General features: G+C 37.8%; 1 protein-coding gene and 1 long non-coding RNA gene across 2 annotated transcripts in view; one reads left to right on the top strand and one right to left on the bottom strand.

Moving 5' to 3' along the window:
- The window catches only part of ZBTB20 (zinc finger and BTB domain containing 20), a 769,723-nt gene extending 758,983 nt beyond the window's left edge, over positions 1–10,740 (bottom strand). The window contains exon 1 of the mRNA XM_019652231.1: positions 10,514–10,740. The gene's annotated coding sequence lies outside the window, so the exon portion shown is untranslated. The remainder of the gene's footprint in view (positions 1–10,513) is intronic.
- On the top strand, positions 10,071–17,966 carry LOC109387971 (uncharacterized). The gene is made up of 3 exons (XR_002125134.1): positions 10,071–10,159; positions 17,680–17,791; positions 17,895–17,966. It is a non-coding gene; the product is annotated as an uncharacterized LOC109387971 (long non-coding RNA).
- Positions 17,967–18,570: the final 604 nt, after the last annotated feature.

The raw sequence follows: 18,570 nt of genomic DNA, 5'->3' as shown, positions 1-18,570 counted from the left end.
TATATATATATATATATATATATGAATGATGCAAACATAGCTGTTAAAAAGACTAGGTATCATAAGATGTCAAAATAAGAAGAGTTCCAATGACAATGAACCTAAAGAGAAAATGTGTCATGCGTAAACTGAATGTTGATCATCTTTCTACCTTCACAGTATATTTTTCTTAATGACATATCCATTTGAAACATACAAAATTATTATTGCACCATATTTCCTAATGCAATAAAAATAAGAGTCTGAAAAAAATCAGAGATATTGTCATAAGGAAAAAATGAAGTCACATAAGTGATAGTATAGCACTTTTATATTTCCTTATTCTTTGACTCCATGCAGGTGATTCAACTCATACATATATGTACATATACACACACATACACACACACACACACACACACACATATATATATATACATATATCTCAACAACAAATACTATCTCTTAAAAACTTTTGAATTCTCTAGTACCTTGTAAAAAAAGAGTATGAGTATATATGTATACATAGCATACATATCAGTTTGTACTTGGTTTGACATCATTAAAATTATTTGAAATAATAAAAATGAGCTTTAAAAGTTTCTACAACTAACCCTAACCCTTTTCATTAACTCATGCTGACTACCCTAAATATAATCCAAACTCATATACACTGACTTTACATGAGCTGATCATTTGAGCCGATTACTCTGACAGAAATGCATTTATCCTATCAAATAAAAATAAACCTTTCTTTCAGTATAGTGATAAATTAAAGAAAAGTTAAAGTTACATAAGAGAAGTCTAGACTCTATTCCACCTTAAGCCTAGTGAAGCCTGGTTTAAAACCCCATGATTGTGCAAAGGAGGACATCAAAGGCTAAATTACATAATAAAATTAAAGTACTATTTATTTCACTCATCAAACCCTCAGGAAAGCTAATAGGTATTTTCTTGTATTTGACAACAGGACAGCAGACAGCGACTTATAAATTCCCCCAGAAACAGTGATTTCATAATTAAGTGGCACACAATAGGTGCTTAATAAATAACAGCTATTCTCACATTTACCACATACATTTTTTAACTAAATCACATTTCTTTGTAATGCACCTATACTTACTGCCTAATTCCAAATTAGCATTGATGATCCTTTTTTTGTGTGTCAAAAACATGGCAGTCTTTGTATCCCAAACTCTCGGTGGCCCCTATTTAAGCCAGATGTTGGTTTCTGAAACAAGTATAAGGACACAAACAACAGATAACGTAAGGGCCTTCCAAAGTCAGTGGGATATGCCACACTTTTAAATATATTCTGTTTCTGTTCTGCCTCACCCCTTTTTTCTATATGATCCCTAGTTCCTGGCAACTCAGTCTGCTTAGATTTAGTTCTCCTTTTGGACCTCTACCTTCCCAGTCCTCCCAGTATCGAATGCTTCTTCTCACGACTTCCTCAGACTGCTTTAACAAATGTTACCAAGCTTCACTGTTGTTCACTGAACCAAACCAGGCAGCAGCTACCCAGTTCACCTACTGTAAACCTTTAGACAAATTCTCTCAGCATTTGTAATTCTAGACTGAAGAGTTAAATTTTAAAAACAGACTCTACCATAGCAACCATTACTCCCACTTACACCTTTCACTTTATGCCCTTCTCTGGAACCTTCTCCAAATCCACTATAACTTCCTTAAAATAAAATTACCAGTACTAATATGGGCAAGCACTAAGTGAAAATGGTCCCAGAATAGAGGCATGATGTGGTGGTGACTAAAAGCTTTAGGTTCTCTAGAGTTCAGCTTGAGTTTGAATTTCCACCTGTTAAATACTAGATGTATGACTTTAAACAAGTTACTTAACGTTTCTGAGCCTTAGAGTCTCTTTAAAAATGGCATAATAAAAGTACTTGTCTCTTAGGATTATGGAATTAACTGAGAAAATGTAAATATAACCAATGCCTGGTACAAGGTAAATTATCAATAAATATTGGCTACTCTGGCTGTCACTGTTATTGTCACTATTTAATACAAGTATAGAATGTACTTTATTTTACTATATTTCCCACCAACAATTTTGCTAGTGTTTTTGGAACCAATGCCTTTAGAAAAGTCTACATTAATTCCTCAATACGAGGTATAACAAAAAAATACATTGAATGTTTAAATTTTAAAAAAATTTATTACAGTAGAAGACACATTGCCATTAATCCCCTTCAAAATACCCCCCCCCTCGCTTAGAACACACACATCCCATCATTCTTTCCACTTTCTTGAAGCAGTTCTGGAAGTCCTCTTTTGTAAGTGTCTTTAGTTGCGCTGTCATGGCTGCATTGATGCCCTGAATCAATTCAAAGTGTATACCTTTCATAATCATTTTGACTTTAGGGAAGAGCCAGAAGTCGCACAGTGCCAGATCCAGTGACTAAGAAGGATGAGGACACACTGTAATGTTTTTAATAAAAATTGCCATATACCAGAAGCAATGTGTGACAAAAGCCTGTCCCATTGTGATCACAAAATACAGTGAATGCTGCTGCCAAGTGCCATCCAACAGAAAGGCAGGGATCTGCAATACAGGAAGCGGCACATTGAACCTTAGTAACAGTGTGTGATAAGTTTCAACTTGTTCGGTGCAGTCAGTGGGGTGTGAGCTACGGTTGAAAGAAGGTGTGTTTTAAAGTGTGCCATAAATCATCCTCCATCATGACAATGCTCTGTGTCACACATAGCTTCTGGTATACAGCAATTTCTGTCAAAAACATTACAGTGTGTCCTCATCCACTTTATTCACCACATCTGGCACCATGTGACTTCTGGCTCTTCCCCAAAGTCAAAATGATTCAGGACATCGGGGCAGCCATGACAACACCAACTAAAGACACTCATGAAAGAGGACTTCCAGAACTGCTTCAGAAAGTGGAAAGAACAATGGGATAAGTGTGTTCAAAGCAAGAGGGAGCAGTTTGAGGGAGATTAATAGCAACGTGTATTTTACTGTGATAAATTTTTTTTTTAATTTAAACATTCACCATATTTTTTTATTATACCTCATACATGTGCTGGGTGTCAGTTAACTAAGTCTACACTCAGCTTTCCTTCTAAATATCCCTTAGAATTTTTCCTTTATTTGCACACAATGAAGCACTCATACTGCCTTTTGTGCCCAATGGATGATCGAAATTTTCTTGCCATTTCTATTAGCTAGACATTTGAAAGGCCAGAACAGGTTGCCATTACCTAATATATTGGAGAATTTGCTATATAGTCTATGAGATGACTTATAAAACATTATGAGCAGTACTAAGAACATCTAGAGCTGTGGGTGAGTGTAGAGAACGGGGAGGATCCAGGGATAGTATATCTTTCCCCAGATTGCTGTCTCCATTTGTGAATAAAGCAATTGATGCTTTTGAGCCTCTCACTACCACTACACTAGCAAAAGTAATATGAGTCAATTAAAAAAAAACTGAGAGTGAATTTTTATTTTCAATTTTAAATGAAAACTTTGAGGTGATATTTAAAGACCTATCAAAGAGGTACACACTAATTGTGTGAGTTGTTTGTTTCTATATATATGGCAGTGAAGTATTTGCAAAGTCTTTTCTAATACAGATTCTTTCCACAGTTCTTTATCAAAACAGTCAACTTTCTTTGTCTACCTCATCATCCCTCTTATGTAAATATATCTCTGGATGGATATAATGTAGGATCAAAAATCAAATGCAGTAGCTAAAAATTACCAATTTTATAAGATCTATATGGAGATGGCTCCTGATTACTCAAAGCATATTTATTTTTTTGCTTAGAGAAGCACAAAAATAAAGTTTACTTTTTAAAGAAATACATTGATCTGTATTATTTTATAGAATTAAAAAATGACTGAGTTAATGTTATTACCTGCCTTCCTCAGTTAAGCAACTTTATGTGGTGTGAAATGAACCATGTTTATAAATTCTATTACCAATAAATCTTCATGAGTGAAGGTGTGTTGGTGAAAAACTTATGTAAATAAATTTATTATAATTACCAACTATAAAAGAATATAAGCACTTAATATTATGTATCTTCCCTTAATATTATGTATCTATACTTATATACTACTATGACATATATGAAACGAAGAATCAATAAAATGAAAATTTTATCAAGAACTAAAAAGTAAAAAGCAAAGTCAAATATTTTACATATACTCTTTCCTGATGCCTTAAACATCACTTCCAGTAACATTATCTGAAGCTAAAATATTCAATTGAAAGAAAATACTGATATATTAGAGCTAAAAAGGACCCTGAAGATGAAGAAGCTAAGAGAGAGATCCAAACAGGCTACATGACATGCCCAAGATCATACAACTAGTTAGTGGCAGCCACAGACCTAGAATAATCTCTCCTAACTCTACATCCGAGTCTTTGACAATGTGCAATAAAGTCAAAGAGTTAAATCTAATATATAAGGGTTTGATTGAAAAGTTAGATGTTGTCCCTTCAAGTTAAAAACTTTTGAATTTAATGACTTCTACTTACTTGATTTTATATTCCTAGGAAAGTAAGTTTAAAATATCATAAAATTTTAAAAGCTGACTAAAAGTAATGAAAACAACAAAGGAAATTTATGCATTTCCTTAAATCAAAACCATAAAAAAGGACTTAATGTCTAAAGAAAGCCATTGATTTATTGGGAGTATATGCATGTATGGTAGTGGTTTTTGTTTTGTATTGTTCTGTTTTTTAAATTGTTACAGCACTTAACTATAAATAAATCTCTAGGAATTTACTAATGACAGTAAGAAAACAGGTACCAAGGATTTCAAAACCAAATATCTAAGTCATTTTAATATCATGTGAATTAGAAATAAAGGACATCTTTTTTAAAAAGTCAAAAGTAATTGAAAAAGATTAAAACAGTACACTCAATTCTCTAAACTATGTGTATGTTTTTCCTGAAGTGCATATTCATGAGCTGACAGTAGAGACAGGCTGGCTGCTTTGTTTCACTATAGTTCTGTTTACCTCATACTGTCAGGAATGGATTTTGACACCCGCAGCATTAATATTGCTATTTTTATTGATATAATTAGCATTGCTATAAATAATTTCTCAGCCTGCCATATCTAAGTATATCATTACAATCAGCAATATCATCAAGGCTTATTTTTCTTATATGATGCCTTGGAAGTAGACTACTGGTCCAAAGAACCATAGTGACCTCATAATGTGGAAATTACTCAAAAAAACAAACAAACAAAAAATGTTGCCCTTTCAATAGACACTGCTGTTTTGTGTATGACTTAACTGAACAAACTAGTTTATATTTGTTTGAAACTGAAGTTTCTCACCAATCTGCTGTTTCAGTTTCACATCACACCATATTGTACCTAAAACAGGCAATCTGGATTCTTGTTGATACTTTCCCCCCATTCCCAAACAGCTCTGGAAATGGGTTTAAAGACTAGGCTTGAATTATAAAGCAAAAGAACTAAGACACCCAAAATTCAGATCGGGTGGGTGAAAATAAGTGTGCTTGAAGTCTTTTGTATAACTGCTAGTGGGTGGCCCACTTGTGAGTTTTTGATCATTACATGAAAGCAAAATCAAAACATATTTTATCTTGCCTCAAGATTACATCAGCTGTGACAATAACCTTATCCAGACCTTGAATAGTTTGTTCATAAAACAAAGTGGGGTGACTGACCCAGTGCATATTCAACACAGAGTATGAAGGCCAAAACAAAATGACAATACAATTCAAAACAAGTTTGTGGAAATTTTAGACTAGGATATTAAACCTTTCTTTGTCTCTATCACTTGACAGATGGTTAGCCCTCACACAGCCTAGTATCTCTGGCAAAGAAATGACTGTGTCTAGCCAATAACACCCCAAATTTTGACTAAAAATGCACTGTACGCATACTTACACTCACCTTAAAAATATGAATATTAATAGAATTAGTCATGCTTGTTTTATTACTATAAAAATTTGACAGATGTCAAGATTTTATCTTTCACCCTATGAATATGTCTGCTTGAAACTCTCAACTTATGTGGATCCAGGGTTCTAAGAACTCTTCACTATAGACTTCATTCATTTTATGGGCTGCTTTGTAACAATGCTTTTCAAAATCTTCCAAAATATCTTTGAATATAAAATTATCACAAAATTTACAAAGATTTAATTAGCTTGTGTTTCTCTGTTGCGCAGAGTAAAGTTTTGGTAACTAAAAAATTTAGTTAAACAAAATCACCTGGGAACTTTGAATGCCTTCCAGGTCAAGGACCACAAGGCAGGACTGGGATTATTTATCCAGTACTGAAATATGTCTTTATTCAAAAACTGCTCATATATAAATATATACTCGCATGCATATAAACACACATAGATCAACCATTCTCACCAGAATTAGGAAAAGTTCTTAGTTTTTAACATTCTATCAAACATTCTTCCACTTTGCTCTTTAAAAAAGATTTCAGCTAAAACAATATATTCCATGAGTTATAGCCCCTGCTTTTCTGCCTAAAGCTTCCTATTTATAGCTTTCAGATGCTGGCAGTCCTGTATACAAATAGCCAGAAGCAACCTCAACGTTCTCTAAAGTGCATTAATCTGGACCCTTTCTGGAAGAGGTGATTATACTACAAATTAGCATAAACAGAGATCTAATATAGGTAAAGAAATACAAGCCCTTCAGAGCAGAGGACAGGAAGGCCAGTGGTGCAGGGATTGTGTAAAAAAAGTTATCCTACTTAAGAACTGAACTTGTATTTAGCTAACGAAATAAGACACACCATGACAGAAAAATAACGAAAATCAGAACTTGTTATTTGAGAACTATGAACTAGGTTTTGGAAAGGTGAGACACCTACTACTTAGAGCAACAAACTCAGCTTTAAATCATCTACTCCTTTAACCAGGTACCAAGTTTCCTTCTGTTAGAAACCTAGGATTTTTACACCTACAGACTAAATGATTAGATTTAAAGTAATGCTAAAATCTTCTGTAATGTTCCTCTTGCATTACAAATGGTCTATTAAATCAGAGAAGTGCCAATCAAATGCTTTTGTAGTTTGAAAGAAAGGTTTAAATAACAAAGCATTTTTTGCAGGCCTCTTTTTTCTCTCTCTCTCGCTCTTTAATGTCACTTATAAATTAATTACAACAAATTTCCATCTTCTCTTGATAAAACCACAACTGAAAAAGATTTAGGTACTTGATTTTCAGGTCTATTCCTAAATCAAATTCGAACTAAAAAATTAACATATTCTAGCTTATGTTTTACCACAATTTGCTAACAAAAGCTCCATAGGAATTGTAGTAAATTTCAAGACAGATTTTTTTTACTACAGAATAACATTTTATTTCAAAGGCATGCTTAAAATTATGAAAATAAAAAAAATAAAATAAAACCCCTAATCCGTTTAAAAAAAAAAAGACCTAATGTATGGAAAATGTTTCATGATAATAACAAAGAGTAAAAATAAGAAAAAAGTAAGCTCTTCCTTTCTTATCATTGGCAATTGGTAAACACCTCCCTGCCCCTCAAACTCTGTAAGGTCTTTCAAAATGTATTCCCTAAAACGAGAAAACAGCTAGGTTTTAAAGTTTCATCCAAAAATCTCTTCTCCTAACAATGTGAAGCACACGTGTATGTGACATTAAAATATAAACTCTACAAGGGCATGTAATTTTATTTCTTGTTCACTGTTACCTCCCAAGTCTCTATAAAACAGTGTCTGGAACAAGCTCTTGAATTTAAACATGCATTTCAGAAAAACATGATTATTTCAGAGAATAAAGCAGAGCCCATCAAGTTCCACTTTTGTATTCTAAATGTTTTAAAGCAGTCTCTCCTTACCACTCATTCTAAAATATTCGGAATAATTTGTAATTCACTTATAAATTTTAGATCCTTTACAGGAATTTAGTCGTATCTTTTATTGCTCTTCTAAACTCACCTAATTATTCAGTCTAGCCTAGCCTTTTTCTAGGAAGTCCAATTTGGTTAGAAAGTCTTCTAAAGACTTTCGCTACTGAGATACAGGTAATTCATTTAAAGCTTTTTTCTTAGATTTTATTCCTGTACCAAGCAGTCAAATCGTATTAATGTGACAGCAAGAATAGTTAAATATTTGTGGGTCTCAAAACTTTCTGAACTAAGTACATAGGAAACTGGCATCAACATCAACTAGTATTTCTAAACATACACACACATCCCAAATTATAACTCTCCCATACAAGTTCTTCCTCTAGTATTATTCTTAAACTCATATTGTCTTAGTAGCTAGTCAACGTACACGTGAATTATACCTGTATTTTCACGGTGTAGTATTTGTAATCTTAAAATACTGGCATCTTAACTGGACTAGACTGGTAAGCATAAGGAATTGTTCCTGGAAATGGATATAATCTGACCATTTTTAGTCTTAAACTTCTTTCTTTAGTTGGTTAAAATCAGGACCTAACCATGAAAGGGTGTATATTGCTTTGAAGGCTGGAAGCCCGTGAACTTGTCACCTGATCTCATATACAAAAGACCTAAATAATCCACTGGTCTGGGAGATCTGAAATCACAAAACCAAAAATATCCCAACTGCTGGACTCACTGAGCAACTAATAAATTTCTAGAAAACTCACTTTTCTTCTTCTCAGCTGTTTATTTGAGCACCATATATCCTCAAGCCTAAAGTCCTCCAAACTTGAGCTCAATGGAACTCACAATCCTAATTTTGAGAATTAAACCTTGAGCACTGAACAATGAGTAACAACAGCAATTCTTGAAGGACAATTCCAAAAGCTTCCTTGAGAAGACTATTCCCAAGGGCACAGTGATATCACCCACACTACATGTGCATGGACAACTTTGATACATTCTGAATAAGAATGCGAAAGAGCAAACGCATAAAAAATCAATGTCATTGTTCTGGGGTTTTTTTGTTCTTTTCCTAGAAACGTAAAAACGCCTAGTTGTAAAGCATAAATGCATCAAGTAGACAAATCTGGACTGGTCAAATTTACATGTGTGGGTTGAGGGTATAGCTTAACTATTCCCTGGGGGGCAAGCAAAGGGTACTTGGGATTAGGAGCAACAGGTAGAAAAGTAAATTTATGAATTTAATAATAACTGATTATCATTTAAATGTACTGTTTATAGCTATAGAATTTATTTACAAAATGATCATTATAACTTATGTTTCAAAACTTCCAAAGTTACTATAGTAACTTTAGATTTCTGTTCACTTGAAAACATTGCGGCAATAAGTGGCATCTGCTAATTTTATTGGCTGGAATTTACACATGACCACCGAGTGAGAAAACTAAACTCTGGCAACATTTTGTTATTTTTAATGGTAAGTAATGAAGACAATTTTCACATGTCTAGGAAGTTAACATGTTCAACTTAGCTTGGGCCAATGCTGACTCTGAGGACAGTACTTAACCCATATGCTACCAAATTACTTTGTTCCATTCGGATTTTTATTGGAGAACTATTATCCTGCTACTGACCCCCCATTCAACCGGGTTCACTGTTAGATCAGCGGATAACAGCGCTAGGTAGTGTAGCTGTACGCCATATTGTGTTTTTAGCTAATGTTTATAGTTTATGTGTGTACCTAGCATATGCTTGTGCAAGTGTGTTTAGCAACAGAACTTTTGGAAAAATCCCTGCCTCCTGCCTTTTCAGCATCCTTAGAAACGATAACAGATTCAGGGAGGTGGGGGGCGTGGGGTGGATGGTGGGAGAGAACCAGAAAGCCAGATAGTAATGCATTCAACAATGTGAGAGTGCAATTCTTTTCAACTTTCCAAACCTTCCAATCGTTTTATCTCAGCTACTGAAAAGCGTCAACATTTTTTTAATGTTTCCAAAGGGGCCCAAAAGAGGAGAGACAGAAGGAAAGGTGTCTTCCTTTCCCAAGGCCCCTCCTCTCTAATCGTAGCAGCGAAGCAGGCGGGGGCAGCTCCGAGGTCTGGCGGGGGCGTCCAGCAGCTCTGGGGCCAGGACACCTCCCGCCCCCCCAGTTCTCTGAAGACGCTCCAGAGACCGCGAGAGCCAAGGCAAGCAGGGGAGGGCCAGGGGAGAGGGGGGCGGAAGACAAGCGGGCGCCTCTAGCAGCTCCAGAGCCCAGGCTAGTCCCCCTCAGCTCCTCTTCTTGGAAGCGGCAGCTCCAGACGCAGGGAGTAGAGAGAAGTAGGTAAAGACACGTTTCCAGCTGCGGGATGCCCCGCCCGCTCCTGGGACCCGAGACCCTCCCCGCGCTCCCTCCCTCCCAGCCAGGTCGGGTGAGGACGTAGTCGCCGCCGGGCGCGAGGAGGGGCGCCTGGAGAGAGGCGGCGCGAGCGGGGCGGGGCGCAGGGGCGCGCGCTCGGCCGGCCGACAGCCCGCGGGCTCGCCACTCAAACTCGCTTCGCCAGCCTCACCCCGCTCCCTTCCTTTCTCGTCCCGCCGCCCCCTACTCCAAGCGCCTCGCAGACGCCTCATCCCCCTCGGCACGCACACACCCCTCCCGCCCGCCCTACAACAAATTAGAGTTTTTGGCGTTACCTCCTCGCGCTCTTTAATCTTCTTTCCTCAACTCCTAAACTTCCCCCGCCCTTACTTCTTCGGTAGAAGGTCCACATTGGGCGCCTCACGCCGAGAACCCTCTGTCTTCCCCCACTATTGGGTTGCTCTTATGCCATTCTTGGCTTCAGTGAGCCTATAAGAATGGGACGCTCCTCGTGAGGTTGCCGCCCATAAACAAAATGCACTCTTCCTCCTCCCCTCCCATGTCCCCGCCTCCATCTCCCTCTTCCCTCATCTCTATCACCTTCGATTGGGCTAAAAGAAGCCCAATCCGCTATCTCAAGCACTTATTGGGGCGCGGCAACATCGCTCAGAGAACTGTTAACAGGCGATTGGTCCACAGTCTTCTCACTTCACTCCCCCCTCTCCTCTCCCCCCTCGCCCATTCTGGAGAGGTCAGTCGTTTCTCGTTGTTCAGTGATCCGAGAGGTGGGACGCTATTGGTCGAGACAGCCCGTCAGACCGGACTGGAATGAGCCGTGATTGGTCAATACGGATACGATCAAGTTTGGTTGTCTACTCCTCCGCCCCTCCTCCCCTCTTTTCCTCCACGCCCCCGCCCCCTTCTCGACTGCTTTTACTTTCTACGCATTTCTATTTCCTCCTTTATTTATTTATTTGTGATAAACTTAAATGACCCGGCGACGGAGGCGGGACTCGCCGAGAGGCCGAGGATGACGAAGGGCAGCCTGGGACCAATTGCTGAGGGGGCCGCGGGGAGAGGGGCAGCAGTGGTGACCAGTGAGAGGCAGGTGCCTGGAGCGCGCTAGGCCTATGGAGCCGGGATGCCCCAGCGGAGGCGGCGGTTACCCGCTGTCTGGCGCGGCGAAGTCGCGGGGGAGCCGTGGGAGGGGAGGAGGTGGTGTCGCTGTCGCAGACGGCTGAGGCTGCAGTGTGGAAACTGGAACCAGGGCGGTGGGAGGGAAAGCGGGAGAGAGGGTCTGGCGAGGCGGTGGCGCGCAAGGCCACGCTGGGTCAGGCTTGATTCCTGCGGAGTGGGGCGCAGGTTGCCAAGCCAGAAGGTCACCAGAGGCCGCTGAAGCAGTGCCAGCGCTCACAGGGAAATTTTGTTCGTTCAGGAGGTTTAGAAAAATGCTATGTAAAACACTTCGGAGTAAGTCGCCCTTAACACAGATGTGGATATTATCCTAACGGGAAAAGCAGATTATGTTCCTAAACGCCTGAAGTACCAACGACCCAACCAGAGCCCACAAAACTCAATATCCTGAGGGCTAAGGAACAAATAAAGCAACACGGAAAATTAAATGCGGTTCAGATGTTTCAATAAAACCTTCATCCTCATCCATTTGTCACTCAATATAGCACTCCCCAAAGCCAAATTCTTCTTACCGAGTGTTTGTTGGTCCAGTCCTCAGGCATAGGGAAAAAAGTGAGGCTCAAGGCCAGCAGGAAGCTCAGTGAAGATTCCTAAAAAGGATTCCTCAAAAGGGCTAAGATGGAAAAAAGAAAAGAGAAAAACAAAAAAAGCCCTTTCATTGTTAGAAAAAATTGCATTTTTTAGGAAACTTGGATGGCAGTAACATCACAGAATAAGGGACTTTATCAAAAGTAGCATGTATACAAAGAATATACTGTATTTGCAATTTGAACTTTTTATAGGGCATGCATTTGATGTATAGTTTCCAACAGACTTGCGTCAAGTCCTTGGAACTTTTATCCTAAGCTTCCTTGGATACAGCGTGCGTTATAGAAAAAATTATTTTTGGTACTTGTTAAAGATGGTTAGGCAGACTAGTCAGAACCATCAAGATAGGTATGCGCTAGAATTGCGCTAGAATTTTGCACTGGGAGAGACATTGGGCTGGACTCCAAATATAGAATGGGCAAGTGGAAATTTTAGCCAAGGAGCAGGGTGGGGGTCAGTGTATGGAAAATTACTAAGGGAACCTTAGGGGTAAGGGCACTGAGGGGGAGGGGATTATGGGTAAACCCACCTAACAGGATTCTTGCTGAAGACAGGCCAGAGTAATGAGACATCACCTGAAGGAGGGTGGAGGATAAGGAACTTGATGGTATATTCAGAGTGATTAGATAAGGGGCTGGGGGTAGGGAGTGGTCTTGCTAAACTGACTTAAGCAGGGTTCTTGCTAAAACAGGATTTTACAAGGAGGCACACAGATGCATGACTTTGATTAGAGGGTCTTTAGCAGAACCTAAGCAAAATAAGTTGGCCCTGGTAAAATGTGCAAGGCCTTGACCTCATAAATACTATTAGATATATCTTTTTTTAGACTATATGTATGAGGTTCTCAGAATCTACAAAATTATTGCATCAGGTGTCACATTTGAAGCTCAGTAAAGTGTATCAACTGCTATTGAGTCTGAAAGCCAAAACATTTTAGAATTTATGTATAAATGTTAGCTAAAAAGTGATATAGTGACTATAGTAAGTATTCCATACACAATAATCAGCTTCAAATGAGAAAATTCAATATACTTTAACAAAAGTATGTAATTATTTCCATAATTTTTCCAAGGGGCAGAGGCCACTCCCTGTAAGTACTACTTAAAACGCATCCTTTTAAACAAGTTTTTAAAGGTATTTTTAAATGTGTTGACACGAGAGTTGTTAGGATTATATCAATAAAGCATTAGGAAAGCAGTGTAAAATATTTAATTCAAATGTTGGTGATTAAGGCCTTGGACATCACTGCCTCTAGATAAGATGGTGATTATGTCCTGTCCTAATGTTAATACCTGGGTTAGAATGCTATCCATAAGAAATGCATATATTATACACACACCTACCTTAGCAATCAACTTACATGTACATATATACAAACGTCCCAAAAGTTGTAGCAAGAATTCATAATTATGACAAGGGGCAAAAGACATGTTTTTCTGGTTAGCAATGATCAGAATTGAGAAAAAAATGCAATAAGAATAATAAGAAAGCTTTGGTGGTTGATAAAGAAGGCATGATTGATAGAAAATGAAAACAAAAGTTACGATTGTGTAGAAAAGGCCTTTATGAGGAATTTGTTACTCCCCTAACCTAGTGCCTTCACAGACTCTAAATAGTTTACAGTCCCTAAAGCTTCGAAAGTGCTTCAAAAAAGGCCAAACTAGCAGGAAATTTACCTTCCCTATGTTACAAATGAGAACACTTCAACTTTAAATATTTTATCCTTGTCACAAGTGGCAGAGCTTGTTTTCAAACTCTAGCCTGTCTGCCTCTTTTCTCTATGCTATTTACTCATTCATGCAACAAATCTTAAGTGGGTGTTATTCATTTTGTATACACACACACACACACACACACACACGGGGGGGGGGGTGAGTGCAAATGTGCACACACATTTAAAGTTGCCAAGAACTTTGAAAATAAAGATAGACAAGATTTGGGCTTTTTCTCCAAAGAAAGCTCACAGTGTATTGGGAAAGAAGCAAAGGGATAAATTATGCTGTGTACATTTGTGGTATATATAACATGGAAATGTAGAAGAGAGAATGTCTAACTCCCAAGAATTCCGGAATATATGTAATACACTATACTCATCACTGTACTGAATTCAAAAGTTAATCAAATCATATCATGCTCTCGGGGTTTTGATTCTAATAAGGGCACTAATTAGACATATACATGAAAAAAAAACCCTATATTACTAGCCAAAATGAGAAATGAGAAGAGTCCTAATGATGGAATAAATAAAGTGCTATGGGAGAGCAGAAAAGAGATACTGTTTATATCTTGAGTAGTGGAGGGCAGGAAATCAAGGAAATCTTAACGGAAGGTGTGACTTTTGAGGTAGCCTTTGAAGGACGTGTACAGAACTTCACCACCCTTCCTCACACACAACATATGATGAAATACACATCGCTTGATGTTTTTTGCTATTGACTCAAAGACAAGAACTACTTTTCTATCCATGTACTCACCAATAACCTAAGCAGTTAATAGCCAATAAAATAATATTAAAAGAAAAATGAGTCTTCCTTTCATAGTGAAGTAAAATTGAGTTAAACATTAAAATGTTTTAGGACAACATGCCAATAATTAAGATTAGACCATTGCATCTAAAGCAGCAGAAAGGGGATTTCTATGAATCCACCTGTAACCCAGATGGGATGCAAGTTATTCTGGTGTTGGAGACATGTAAAATTTGCCTTGAACCCTCAAATCCACAATATGGCAGAAGTTTGAAGCCTTTATATTTCCTCGATTTACAGAGGTAAGCTGAATTTGCCAACTAGCTTTTTCCTGGGGAGTATAGTGAGTCTGTACATGCTCTGATTCTGGTATTTTGGTTCATCAATTCCTCCTTCCACAAGTTTGTAGTGTTTCTAAAGACATAGGTTTTGTAATTTATCTGATTTTTTTTCTAGTTCACTTGAGAGTTATGGCCTATTAATATCTTCCACATTCTATCTGGAGGCAAAAGTCTCACAGATTAAAGTTTTAATTTCAGATGAAGTATTTTTCAGTTGTAAAATTTGATTCCCATTGATGGAGTCATGGTTATGCTGAAATTCTCCATTTTTTTTTCTTGTTCTAAACATTAAATATGCTTATTTAGTATGACATACTTAAGTAAAACTCCCATATCTGTGGACCTGTTTCTATTGTTCTGTTCTTGGTTTGAGTCATTCATTCCTGTTTTTTTTAGCATGGCTCATACTTTTTAACTGAATGCTGGATATTGTGATGAACAATTGTGGAGATGACGTTTTCTTCTGGGAGGCAGATAGTGTGCAGGCACACCACATTGATTCCAAGGAAGGCTGGTGTTAGTATTTATTCGGGCAGGTCTGTTTCAGACAGATTTATTTCCATAGGCATAGCCTTTCTGCTGTCTCAAATAAAAGTCTGGGTGTTTACAAATTCTCTATTTTAGCAATCTCTGAACTCCATCATCTGTCTCCTGAGCAAGAAATTTCTGCTCAGCTTGAGCCTCATAGCTGCTGTTTTCTGGTGGATTTGTTGGCCTTACTCTGTCCATATACAGCTTAAAAGTTCACAAACTCAAGAGAAAATCAAATGCAGAGTTTTGGGCTTACTTCTCTGTCATTTCTTCCCCTGAAATTTTGCCCCTCTAATTTCAACCTCTTTGGCAGACTTGAGCCCAGTCCTCTCTTGCCTCTACCAGTAAGCCTGTAGCTTTTTACTCAGAATCTAGTCCCTCTTTTTGTGAATTAGGAAATGCCTCAGGGAAAAGGCCAGATTGACTTTAGAGCTCTCCTTGCTATGCTTCCCTTCTGTCAGGAATCAGCCCCTCAAACTGTGTCTGCATCAGTTGTCTTCAAACAAATGCTTTATATAGTTATATTTTGCTCAGCTTTTATACTTGTTTCTGGCACAACATTAGTCTGGTATAAGCTGCTCCATCATGACTGGAACCCCTATGAATGAAAATATATCACTTTACCAAGTGGCACATCCAAAACCAGGTCACTTATCTTTTAACATTCAAATTAAAAATTCCTAACATCATTAAATAGAGCAAGTGTGTCTTTCATCTCTACACAGGCTGTCTCAATGAAGCCTAAGATTCTCAGAGATGCTTACTAAGGCCATGGTACTTCTTGTATCATGACCAGAATATCTGGTTTACTCACCAGGGAAGTCTTCTGTTGATGCTGTTGCTTCTATAAAGTGTTGCTTTGAAAATTGATGGATCTCTACCTCTAAGGTAAATGGTGTTTTAGTGCCTAACACATGTCACTATAGATGGTCCCACCCTGATTTCTTAGAGGTCAAGCATGGTGAAGAAACCCCTTTCCCTGTGTCAGTATAATTTGTGGACTCACAAACCTGGGCTTCAAATCTATAGTTATTGCATTATAGAGATCTTTCAGAGAAAAAGAAAATAAGAGAACAGATAAAGAGTTTACTCTTGGTATCCATGTAATGGATAGGTAGTTGCATCAGAAGGATTTCTTACCTCACTACATACTGGGCCAGAACAAGCCCTTTCCTGTAAACTTTCTGTCCTAATCCTCAGGTAAAGGTGGAATTCTTTCCCTCATTGCCCTAAGGTCTGCTTTAATTTCTGTCACTGGACAAATCACATTTCAGCCAGGGAATAAAATTATAATTATACCAAAGGGCAATCATTTAAATGTGATTTACCCAGCAAGATTCTCCATCCCTGAGGCTCTGTTGTTCAGTGAATTAATTCTTCAGTGTTGACATTAGGATCACTTGTAGTTGTTAATAGCAGTTGTCTATATACCTGTATATATTGGAAATCTACTAGAGAAGATAGCAATTAGTTTCCTATTGCTATTGTAACACATTATCACACATTTAGTGACTTAAAACAACACAAGTTTATTTTCTCATAGTTCTGGACATCAGAAGTCCAAAATCAATCTCTGTGGGCTAAAATCAAGGTGTCACAGGGTTGAGTTCCTTCTGGAGGTTCCAAGGGAGAATACATTTCCTCACCTTTTGCAGTTTCTGGAGGCCACCTGCATTCCTTGGCTCATGGTCCCCTCTCCTATCTTCAAAGCCAGCGCATAACATTTTCCAATCTCTCTCTACTCCTGTCTAACATCTTTTTCTAACTGCAACCTTCCTGCCTCCCTTTTATGAGCATCCCTGTGATTACATTGGGGTACCTGGATAATCTTCCCATTTCAAAATCCTTAATCACATCTGCAAAGTCCTTTTTGCTATGTAACACATTCACAGGTTCTGAGAATTAGAATACGGACATACCTGGGGGTGGGGGGCAATTATTCATCCTACCACAGAAGGCCTCTTACCACTCTCATCATTATACTCTCAAAAAAGCCCAAGGAATATAGAGCTCTCATTTTTAAAATTGAACTTAATATTCTAGACATAACTACCTAGGTTTGAACAACAATCCTTGAGTAGATGTTTCTTATATAGCAATTCTATAACCCAAGGATGAAACCACTCTATAGCTTAAGGTTTTCTAGACTATTTCCTAAAGTGTAGACCTTTGTGAGGGGGCCAGGTGGTTGGGGATAGGGTGGGAGTGGGGGGAGGGGGATGAGTTAAAGATGGCCAGTAGGATTGCTGCATTGCTAAATGTTTTTTACAGAACAGTCCTGAAATCTGGGTGTTTTTTTTTAAAGATCTTTCAAAATTATGTAAAAGGCTTCAGTCTGGAAATAGCTCAGTTTATCAAAGATTAATTACATGTCTCTCACAGGCCAATGGAAAATGCAATAGCGTCTAATCAAGAATCACAGTGAGGAAGCTAGAGTCAGAGGAAAGGCCATGAACTCTACCAAGGCCCTTCTTTGTCTTCCTCCACAAATCCAGTAAGTCCATTTTTTGATAGAGACCTATTTTATTTTTTGTCTACGTATTTATAATGGCAGAAAGAAACATAAGGACCTTTGATGACTGTTTTTTTTCTTGAAGGATATGACTGTATGTTATGACAGCTGTTGCTAGCTTTGTGAACCCTGACAAAAGTGGATCATGCCTACAGGTAAAGAAATACTAAAAATCATCTCCTGGTAAGGAAAAGCATAAAGGAAATTTGAGACATTAGTTTCTTTTTTCAAATTGTGCAACCCTAAACTATTTGTGCAGAAAATTAATCTGCTTTACATTAAATCTCCAGAAATTTGTTTAAAACCTCTTTTAGTAACTCCAGTATTCTTCAACATTTTAGTTAGAATTTTAATGTTTCTAGGTTTATGAAATGCACCTAAATGAATGATATTCTAAATGCCAAGGACATTTTAAGTTTCAAAAAAGGATGCCTTTCAGAGATTCTAATTTGAACAACTATCCTCATAAAAATCATTGGGAAGTACAGAAGCCATGAGGGAAAATGGAAGTAAACTTTTAAGTTTGAAGACTGGATACCTTTAAAAAAAATAAATATGATGCACTTCTTGCAGTTACACAATAAATTTTGTTGTTTAATAATCTATAAGTATATTATGCTTAACTTGATTTCCTTGGCCTATTTGGAGAACATAAACCCCCCAAAAAGTAAGTTGGGTTTTTTTTTTCCTAGTTTTTAAACAGGTCATCATAAAAAATGTTTTCCTTGCCTTTTAATTTTAGCATTTCCTTCAAGCCTTCA

This window comes from Hipposideros armiger, unplaced genomic scaffold (assembly GCF_001890085.2).
Source record: "Hipposideros armiger isolate ML-2016 unplaced genomic scaffold, ASM189008v1 scaffold_176, whole genome shotgun sequence".
NCBI lineage: Eukaryota > Metazoa > Chordata > Mammalia > Chiroptera > Hipposideridae > Hipposideros > Hipposideros armiger.
Note: the sequence above shows the minus strand (reverse complement) of the source record. Positions and strands in the feature narration are given on the sequence as shown.